The sequence below is a fragment of the Hevea brasiliensis genome, chromosome 17 (genome assembly GCF_030052815.1).
Source record: "Hevea brasiliensis isolate MT/VB/25A 57/8 chromosome 17, ASM3005281v1, whole genome shotgun sequence".
Taxonomy (NCBI): Eukaryota; Viridiplantae; Streptophyta; class Magnoliopsida; order Malpighiales; family Euphorbiaceae; genus Hevea; species Hevea brasiliensis.
Genome location: NC_079509.1, coordinates 39,644,538 through 39,656,642, shown reverse-complemented (window position 1 = coordinate 39,656,642; position 12,105 = coordinate 39,644,538).

Below are 12,105 nucleotides of genomic sequence, written 5' to 3'. Positions count from 1 at the left end.
TGGAAGTACATTCATAAATATTTCTCAACATAATATACAGAAAATCTCAATAACATGAAATTTCATATATTTACATTATTACATGATTTCAAGAGTTTATAGTTACAATCCAACTAATACAAAATACAAAAAATAAAATGCTACCCAAAGTCCTAATGTCCTACCATATGCACTGCAGATGTGAGGTGACTCTGGACTCCGGATGCAGATTTGAAGGCTCACCCGGTCTGATGTCTGCTGGGCTCCCCAGCTAAGTCTCCAGTACCTGCGCGTGGCAAAAGCGACGCGCTAAGCAATTCTGCTTAGTGCTAACAATATAAAATAAAATAAAATGAAATAAAAATAAGTATGCAGAATGTATGTTTACATTTTTGGGTAAACTTAATTTCTGATATTATTTGCAGTATTATTCGATTAAAATTCGGTAAGGTTTATTATCATTGCCCGAGTAACCCATACTAGTTGACTGGACAGGATAAACGGGTAAACTGGCACTGGGTACTAAGTACCTCGGACCATCACACCATCGGTCACATTGTGTTGAAGGAACGGAAGCGTGAAAAACACAAGTTTATACCATTGAATTCAAAAATTTACACCTAGGGTCACATGCGTCATGCAAGATTTATTTTTATCTATTTGATTTCAATGATAAACAACATATTAAAACTCTTTTAATATGTTTTTGGATTTGTATTTTCCATTTAAGATTTTAAAATTAATCAGATTAATTTTAGAACCCTAGATTAAATCAAGAACGATTACACTAACCTCTTGATGCAATCGCATATGTCTGCGCCTTTGAGATTCATCTTCAGGACACCAGATGTTGTCCCTCTAGCTTTTCCACACCAAGAACACCTATGGCAGCCCTTGAACAGCTTCTAAAGTTTTTTCTATTAATTAGAAATTCAAGTTCTGCCTTTTAAGAGATTAGAGATGTAAACAGGACACTAGAAACAATTTCTAGTGTCCTTAATTCAAGAGATTGATGGCTAATCTCTTTGAATTGATGAGAGATGAAGAAGAATAGATGAAAAGCCTCAAAGTGGTGTGACAAAGGAGAGGAGTGGCTGCTGGTCATTTTTCTTTCATAACAACACTTAAATAGCTAGGTTAACACATTAAACCCTTGCCACATGTCACCCTTTGATTAGCTCTAGTTTTAAGTGACCCAATCACATTGTGCCAAGTGTCAAACCTATATTTAATCTTGATTTTAATCATCTTACATGATTAAAAAAAACATTTGGCAAGCTTATGTGTAATCCCATGTGTCACCATCTTATGGTGCCACGTGTCACACTGTGAAATGACCAAAATGCCCCTGTGTCTTAATTTTGAGTTCTTAACCCAAAATAATTATTTTCCTTCTTCTAATTAATTTATATCAAATATAAATTAATTAATTAATCTCTATTAATTAATTTCTCATTAATTAAATTCATATTTAAACACTTTAAATATAAATTTAATTTATACTACACATTCAATAATCTAGATTTGGTTTCAAGTCATGCTAGGGACTTTGCAATTTAATTGCAATCCAAACCTATTTAATTAATCAATTAAACTCTTTAATTCATTAATTAAATCATATTTAAATAGGTGATAACTTGTGTATGTGTGTGACTTACTAGGCTCATCACTAATTGGCAATGAGACATGATATCAACTCTTAATATCATCAGAACTCTTTCTTACCATAAATGATTTCTCTAAATCATTTTATGAACCTCATAGACCATGGTTAACACCTAGCGTAGCATGCCATGGCCACCCAATTAGTAATAAGGTTTACCTTAAATGAACCTATAATCATATGTTACCATGCACTAGAATCTCTCTGTTATAAAATCCCAACTCAAGCTGGAGTCATGGTTTATGTCAAACTCCATATGCTATGAATATTATGTTCTCTTTTAATTCCAGTTCTTGATTAAAAAGATTTTCTCATCAGAAACTCTTTTCTGAATAAATCTATCTGTCCTGGCCAGGAACTTGAAACATCAAGAACAATTAAATGAATATATGATTTTATCTCTATTTACTTAGAGGAACAGATTCCATCTTGATCAACACCTACCTCCATATATAACTAGTAGGAGACAACACATGCCCATATACCCATACATAGTACAAGTATGAAAGCAGTATCAAACTCAAACTACCTATATACAAGATAACTATGCTATCTCAGGTCTAAAGATTATATGCACTGATATGATTTATGACAAAACATTGACAAGAGTAAACTCCATGTGCTTGTCATAAGTGTCACTGATTCGGCCTACTTATCATTTATAAGTGCCTATCATGCTTGTCATATGGCATGAGACTTATCATTCCATCTTATTTATATCTCATATAAATAACTTGGTAACAAACATGAATACAATCTTTCTGGATAAGTCATGTCCTTATTATGAAGTATCCTCGATTGTGAACCTATTTATGATACTTTGTACTAGAAATAATATCACTCATATTCTTAACAACTTAAGAATAATATTTCTAACAAAATATCAATGGACCTTTTCTATTACACATAAATATATTATGTAAATGGAAAAGTGGAAATGCCTTTTATTAATAAAATATGTACAAGATACATACTAAATGATATGCTCTAGGGCATACTACTAACAATCTCCCACTAGCACTAGAGCCATTCATTACAATATCTTAGACCTATCTTCTCAAGATATCGATCTAACTGAGTCTGTGACATAGGCTTAGTGAATGGATCAGCTGGATTTTCAGCTGATGCTATTTTCTGCATGGCTACATCGCCTCGCCCAACTATTTCTCTGATAATGTGGTAGCGCCTTTCTATATGTTTGGATTTCTGGCGAGACCTTGGTTCCATAGCCTGTATGACTGCTCCATTATTGTCACAGTGTAATGGAACTACTGACTCAATGGAAGGAACTACTGTAAGTTCTGTCATGAACTTCTTTATCCAAACAGCTTCCTTTGCAGCATCTGATGCAGTAATATACTCAACCTCTGTTGTGGAATCTACAGTTGTGCTCTGTTTGGAACTCTTCCAACTGACTGCACCTCCATTACAAATGAACACATATCCAGAGGTAGACTTTCTATCATCGATATCTGATTGGAAATCAGAATCAGTATAACCATCTAATTGCAAGTCTCCACCTCCATAAATCAAGAATAAATCCTTAGTTCTTCTCAAGTACTTAAGGATATTCTTGACAGCTATCCAGTGTTCCAAACCTGGATTGGATTGATACTTGCTAGTCAAACTAACAGCATATGCGATATCCGGCCTAGTACACAACATTGCATACATTAAACTTCCAATAGCCAAAGCATATGGAATCCTGGCCATCTTATCTCTTTCTTCAGGTGTCTTAGGAGACATCTCTTTAGAAAGATGGATACCATGTCTTACTGGTAACAATCCTCTCTTGGAATCAAGCATGTTAAACCTCTTTAACACCTTTTCCAAGTATAGACTTTGGGATAAACCAATTATTCTTTTCGCTTTGTCTCTATAGATGCGAATCCCAAGAATATAAGTTGCCTCCCCTAAGTCTTTCATGGAGAATGTATTTGACAACCATACCTTTATAGTTGTCAACATACCTGTGTCATTACCCATCAAGAGTATGTCATCCACATATAAGACAAGGAAAGTGATAGCACTGTCACTAACCTTCTTATATACACATGGCTCATCCTCATTTTTTATAAAACCAAAGGATTTAATGGCTTCATCAAAATGGATGTTCCAACTCCTCGAAGCTTGTTTCAACCCATAAATGGATCGCTTTAGCTTGCATACCTTGGAACCATCTTGGGATTCAAATCCCCTAGGTTGTTCCATGAAAATGTTTTCTTCAATGTATCCATTGAGAAAAGTTGTTTTGACATCCATCTGCCAAATCTCATAATCATAGTATGCAGCTATTGCTAATAAAATCCTAATTGATTTAATCATGGCAACAGGCGATTAAGTCTCCTCATAGTCGATTCCTTGCCTTTGGTGAAACCCTTTCACTACTAGCCTTGCCTTATAGGTCTCTACCTTTCCATCAGAACCAATTTTCTTCTTGAAAACCCATTTGTTCCCTATAGGTACAATACCTTCAGGTGGGTCAACAAGATCCCAAACTTGATTCTTATACATGGAATCAATCTCAGATTTCATAGCATCAATCCATTTTGAAGAGTCTATATCTGATATAGCTTCTTCATAGGTAAGTGGATCATCTCCATGATCTACTTCTTCATGAGTAGACAACTCTTGTTCTTCTTCATGAAGAAAACCATATCTCACTGGTGGGTGAGATACCCTGGTTGTTCTACGAGGAACAGCTGTAGATGGATCTATATCCATCTGATCTGTTAGTTAGTTAGAATTCTCCAATTCTAACTCTATTTGCCTTCCTTTGCCTCCTTCTTGAACAAACTGTTGTTCAAGAAATGTGGCATCTCTACTTATCACAACCTTTTGTGAAGTAGGCAAATAAAAATAATATCCAAAACTATCTTTTGGATATCCAACAAATCGACCTTTTTCTGATCTGGTCTCCAATTTATCAGTGTTCAGCTTTCTGATATAAGCTGGACAACCCCAAAACTTAACATGCTTAAGACTTGGTTTTCTTCCATGCTATATCTCATAAGGTGTGGAAGAAACTGATTTTGATGGAATCCTATTCAGAATATACAAAGCTGATTCTAATGCAAATCCCCAAAAGAAGATTGGCATATCAGTATAGCTCATCATACTACGTACTATATCCAATAGGGTACGATTTCTCCTTTCAGATACACCATTCAGTTGTGGCGCTCCTGGAGGAGTCAGCTGAGAAACAATGCCATACTCTCTCAATTATTCATCAAATTCAGTACTCAAATATTCACCTCCACGGTCTGATCGAAGAGCTTTAATACTCTTTCCTGTTTGATTTTCTACTTCAGATTTAAATTCCTTAAACTTTTCAAAGGATTCATGTTTGTATTTCATCAAATACAAATACCCAAATCTTGATTTATCATCAGTAAAGGTAATAAAATAATGAAAGCCCCCTCTAGCCATTTCCTTAAATGGACCACATACATCACTATGTATTAGCTCCAAAATATTTTCAGCTCTTAGCCCTTATCCAACAAAGGGTGATCTAGTCATTTTGCCCTGAAGGCAAGATTCACAAGTTGGAGTAGGCTCAGAGCCCAATGAGGATAGAATCCCCATTTTCTCCAGTTTTGCAATCCTATCTTCTGGAACATGACATAACCTTAAGTGCCAAATATATTTTGAACTTGAGTTGGTTTTCACTATGGCATTGCATTCTTTTAGATCACTTGCATTCAATTTGTGTTTGTCATTATTATCCAAATAATAAAGACCATCATTCATATAACCCGAACCAACATATTTATTTCCAAAATAAATATTGCAAACATCATCTGCGAACTGAAAATCATAGCCATTTCTAGTCAAACTAGATATAGAAATGATATTCTTAAAAGCATCAGGTACATATAAAATATTATCCAAACACAAAACATGTCCAAACATATAAAAAGATTTAGATCCTATGGCTAAAGCTTCAACAGTTGAGCCATTGCCAATCCGGACTCTAATATCTTGAGAACGCAAGCTGCTACTGTTTGCTAGTTCCTGCATATCATTAGAAATGTGAGAACTGGCACCAATATCTAAAACCCAAGCTGTAGATGAACTATGAGTATTATCAGAATCTAAATAACAAGATATGGACATACCTTCCGAGGTGTATCCTTCTTATCCTTCAGAGAAGCAAGATACTCAGGCGCTTTCTTTTCCAAAGGCCCATCCTTTTGGCAGTGGAAACACTTTCCTTTGCCTCCATCAGCTTTAGTCTTCCTTTTCTGTTTAGCTATTTTCGTGGAAGGACCAGGAATCTGAGATTTCTTTTTCTTATTGCCCTTCTTCTTGTTGGACTTTCCAGCAGAAGAAGATGTAACCAAAGCTACCTCTTTTCCTTTGTTGCCTAGCATATTCTTTTGGGCAATAACCAGCATGTTGAGTAAACCAGCTAAGGTGCATTCCTGTTTAGTCATATGGAAATTTATCACAAAATTTCCAAAAGACTCAAGAAGGGACTGAAGGATCAAATCCGTTTGTAGTTGGAAATCCATGTTGAAGTCAAGATGTTCCAACTGCTCAATCAGCCGAATCATCTTGTGCACATGATCCCCAACATTCTGTCCCTCAGACATCCTCATACGGAATAGCTGTCTAGATATCTCATACCTAGCATTCCTGCTGTGCTCACCATACAACTCTTATAGGTGAAGGAGGATCTCACTCGCACTCTGCATGTTCTCATGTTGCTTCTGTAACTCATTACTCTTGGAAGCAAGCATGTAATACTTAGCTCTCATATCATGCTCCTTCCACTTGTCCAAAGTTTCATGTTCCTCTTGTGTGGCCTCTGGAGGTAAGGGACCAGGAACATTTGAATCTAGAACATATCCTATATGTTCAAGGTTCAGGACAAGTTTCAAATTTCTTAGCCAATCAAACAGATTAGGTCCTGTCAACCTATTGTGATCAAGTATGCTTGCAAGGATATTGGATGGTGGTGGTTGTTTTGTGCTCATTTTTATCAGAAAATTAACTGCAGAAAATAACCAGATTAATTAGTAAATGTATCATGTAATTAACCAAAATGATTATGGTCTTTTAATCAAATTGGTCCTTCCACTAACTTAGCGAATCCTACACTTCCAAAGTAGAAAACAGAAATCCTAGTTGGATGGATTTCTAGTGGGTGATTGAATTCTTATAATTCTATTGATCATCCTCAGGTACATCCATTATTGGAATTACAATAAACTATAAGTGAGCAACTCCTTGCCCATCACATCTCATGTGAGGTTCAATCCTTTACCTAGCCCCTAATGCTCAAAATCTCAGGTACATCCATTATTGACTTATCTTGCATTAGTTAAGTTGATCCCATTGAGCCAGTAATTATGCAAATAATTTTAATGTCCTCAGGTACATCCAATATTGGCCACTAAACCATTTACATATTTACAACATCTCATGCTTAACAATTATTCTTAAGAAAATCTCTTAAATTAATTGCATCTTATGCAACTATTTAAAATTTCTTAAAATAATTGCCCCAAAAGAGGGCCTATGTTATAATTACTTTAATTATAGCATTTCCAACTTAATCATTTGTTTGGAAGATTTTATGGTCATTCTAATTACTATTAAGGTCTCACTTTGCACATTATCCAATCAGCATGCATATATCATATAATAGCATACATTCCCATACATCTCATGCATTCATGGATAAGCAATAAATATGGCATGATCATGGACTTTCTAAGGTATTCAATTCTGAGCCACCAAGAATTGAATCAGGGCATTCCTAGGTGCATTTCATTTATTCATTCATTTTACAAGAGTTGCTGATGTCACACCTTACCCCTCTGCAAGGCATAACATGATCCCGTAGAATACTTAATGAACTACCGAACTTCACCTACCGATAACTCATTAAGTACCCTATAAGGGATTTTAAAACAATTTTCTTCTTTTTGATAAGTGGTGAGCATTTCTAATAAATATTTAAAACATGTAATTAAGTTGAAAGCTAGTTGGAAATTTTGGTCCATTTTATTTTTCCGCAAATTTTATAAAAATTTTGACAGAGTTTCCTCTGTATTTTGAGAAAATAGTTCTTCAAGTACCTGTAAAAAGCACTTCTAAAGGTTTTTCTCAACCACTACTTCGGTTTCACAATCAAACTCAATCATTTCAATAAATTTCTCAAGTTCAAAATTCAATAGTCCTCAAGGTACAGTCAATCAATTTCATACATTCATATTTCTTTAAAGATAAACAATTTATGTATACATCATACAAAAATTTACATTAAGAAAATCCAAACTAAAGTTTATTACAAATTTTATATAGATTTTGTACAAGCTGCTCAAAACCCATCTTCACATGTCCATACATTTCTATGCATTATATACATCAAAATAAATATTTATGATCAGGGTATAAATTATACCCGACAGCTTCAAAGCAGAACGATCCTCAATCCTCAGCAGCTCAGTCTGCTACTCCTCTAGTCTCTGTATCTGCGACAGCAATAGAAGCTATCGCTGAGTACTAGGACTCAGTGGTACACAACATACTAAAATAATCTTTATGCAAAACTTAAATCACATTTATTCAAAAATTTGACTAACATGAGCATTAAACACAAAACATGAATTATGAGATTTTAATGCAAACCACGTTCATTTCGAAGTATCAAAACACATTTCATAAAACCCACAGTTAGATCATGCCATTCGAAACAAATAGAATCTCAATAGCCAGAGGCTAAAGAGAAATCATATCATAAGGCTAGCTAGCTCAAATATATGGATATCCATTGACATCCTCTTCTACTGGCACACCTCAACACTTCTCCAGAGAAAGAATCAAAATTCGAAACTAATTACCCCCACTAGTCGTGCTAGTGAGGTGTTCAAATATGTGGTCATGACACTGTGGTTTCAAAATTTATCTTAATAATTTGCTAAACATTGCTATTTCAAATATACACAATAACTTTCACAATTTAATCAAAAAATCATAAATAATGTCACAAATAAACTTTCAACAATTCCAAATCACAAGTAAAATATATATTTCGCTCACTTTATCAATGAATTTTAAAGCATGAAGATGTTGTGCACAAACCTCAAATGAGTCACCTTTTGGCCTTAACTCGACTCCTTGGGTTCTGTCCCGGTATTCTTTTCCACTGAAACACACAATTTTATAGTGTTTCAGTACCATAATTTAACATAAATCCAAAAATAAATTTAACTTCACTTATACCTAGCTCTAACTTGCTAATTTCGACGTTCTTAAAATTTTGTGTTTTGGGTTACTATTCACTGCACTATTCAAGTCAAATAGTTGACTTTCTAAGGCTTAATAGGTATGGGAACTCAAACTTCACCCACATACCACATTTTGGTCATTAAACTTGTTAGTTTTGGTAGTTTTCTCAAAGCTTAGGTCATTTTGGCAAAATTGCAAATTTTTGGTTTTGGAGTTCTAAGTTGCACTATTCCATTGGTCAATCTACTGTTGGAATTTGACAAAACTTCCTTCATAGAAAATGTTCCTTATTATCTTAAGTATATTCTCATTTTTGGATCACCTCAATCGGAGTTTTGTAGCTCAAGTTATGGCCAAAATAAAATTACTATTTACGTGCACTGTTCATGCTGAGATTTTGGGTTCTGGCAGATTTTGATCCAACTTTGGTCAGTAATTTGATTAAGTTAAGTTCATAATTTGGTCTAAATTTCTTCATAGAAATGTTCTACTATGTCTTAGGTTTCCATCGGTTTAAGAATCGCCTAAATCAGAGTTTTGTAGAGAGAGTTATAACCCTTCAAACATTACTGCTCAATATAAATTCTGCAGAGTTGCAGGTTTGGTAACTCAACTTTGCTCAATAATTTGAATGGGTTAATGGCATAATTTGGGGTAGTGTTCTTCATAAAAGTTTTAGATCTATACCTTATCTAATTGCTGGTAAAATTTCAGGTCAATTTGACCTTCCTAGATCGAGTTATGACCAAATGAACAGTTACTATTCATTTGGTCAGTTTGGTGCAGTGGCAGCCTGCTCTCATTTCACTTTGGTCAATTTGTTCACCCAGTTTTGGTCAGTTTTTGGGCATGGTTCCTTAATGAAAATTGTGCTCTTTTATGTCTATTTTCATCCCCAATTTGTGGCATATCAATTGGACTTGTAAAATTTGAGTTTTGGTCCTTCAAAGTGGGTTTGGTCATGCTGCCAGCAGCATGACCATTGGACCTACGAATTTGGTTTTCATTCCGACAATTCCCACACATCTCTTTTGGTCATTATTGACCATTTTTCATCTCACAATAAACCAAAGTCATCATTTACCAATTTCTTAAATTTTCTCCCAAAACCCTAAGGGTCAAGAACCCTAATTCCTCAATTTCCTCAATTCATGAATTCTAAGTGTACAAGTCTCACTTACTTACTCAATCAAGCATGAGTACCTCTTTAATTCTAACAATTTCTATCAAACCCTAATTAATTTCATGTAGACCAACTTTCATAAAGCTTCATACATGAGTGATTTCTTGAGTTTCTCTGTAATTTGCTACTTATTTAAGCTCATTTCTATGCATTTTACTCAAATTAAGTTAGAGAGAGGGACTTACTTGTTGAGCAGAATTTGTAATCCCAAATCCTCACTTCTTTTTGATCCTTCTTATTTCAAATCTCTCTATCAAAGCCAAAGAGCAAGACCTTACTTTGGTGAGTATGAAATTTGTGAAGGAATAATAGGGTTTAAGAAGCTTAAAGGACCATTAATGGAGGAAATTGAAAAGAAAAAGAAAGAGAAAAGAAAGGGGAGCCGGCTGAATTTTTTTAAAGAAGAAGAAATGACTTTTCCTTCTAATTTTTTACGTATTTTAAGTGAAATTTTATGTATTTGACTTGGTCCAAAAAGTTGGGAAATTAAAATTGATTTTTGACATCACAATGATGTCATCCACATGATGCAATAAACCTTTTTCTTTTCTTTTTCAATTTTCTTAAATTTCTTATTAGTTCTTTAATCTAATCCTTGATTCAAAAATTTTTATTTCTCTGATTTTATTGGACGCTTAGGTCGAGTCGACTCGGGTCAATTGACCAAATTGTCCTCGCTGCTCATCCCGGTTTGCAATTAATTCCATATTTCTTTCGGCTCCCTGACCTAATTATTTGACTGGCTTAACAGTTCTTTTTCATGATTTTCTCTTTTCCACTGTGTTCATAAGGGTCCTAAGGATCGCAGCGTCACTTTTTATGGTTCGAAATTTGAGTTTAAAATGACTTCGCAGTCGTTCCCGAGGAGGTCACCCATCGCTGTGACTCTTGGCTCGTTTAACTTCTTATATTCTATTTTTCTTGTTTTTACTTAACTAATTGGACATTACTAATTATTTTTGTTTATGGTTTATCTAGTTGCCTTAAGTGTGGTTCTAATCCCCTTAATTATCCGGACCGACACTGGTCATCGGAACCGTGAAATCTACCAGGCTATGCAAACGGGGTGTTACAATTCTCCCCCCCTTAAAATAAATTTCGTCTCGAAATTTTACCTGGTATCAATCTCTGAACAGCTGTGGGTGCTGTCTCCTCATGTCCTCCTCTCGTTCCCAAGTAGCCTCCTGGCCCGAATGATGGTTCCATAGCACTTTTACCAACGGTATCTGCTGTTCGTAGAGTCGCTTCACCTCATAAGCCGTAATCTCTATGGGTTCTTCTTCATATGTGAGGTCTGGATTTACTTCAATTTCTCTTGGTAGTACATGAGATGGGTCTGATCGATACCTCCTCAACATAGACACATGGAAGACATTATGTATCTTTTCCAACTCTGGAGGTAGTGCCAACCGATATGCCAAAGGACCCACTCTTTCCAGAACCTCATATGGCCCAATGAAATGAGGACTCAGTTTCCCCTTTTTGCCGAATCTCATAATTCTCTTCCAGGGAGAAACCTTGAGGAAAACTTTCTCACCTACTGCATACTGAATATCCCTTCTTTTCAAATCAATGTAGGACTTCGATCGTCTCGATGCGTCTTAAGTCGACCTCTAATCACCCTGATTTTCTCTTCAGTTTGCTGAACGATTTCGGGTCCAATCATCTTTCTTTCACCCACGTCATCCCAACACAACGGGGTTCTACATTTCTGCCATACAAAGCTTCATATGGAGGCATTCCAATGCTTGATTGGTAGCTGTTGTTGTAAGCAAACTCAATCAAAGGCAAGTGTGTATCCCAACTACCCTGAAACTCAATCACACAAGCCCGTAGCATGTCCTCCAAGATCTGAATTACCCTCTCAGACTGGCCATCTGTCTATGGGTGGAATGCAGTACTAAAGTTCAATCTAGTTCCTAGGGCTCTCTGAAGACTACCCCAGAATCTAGAAGTGAACCTAGGATCTCTGTCTGACACGATGGATACTGGCACTCCATGCAGTCTCACAATCTCATTGATATATAACTTGGCTAATCTT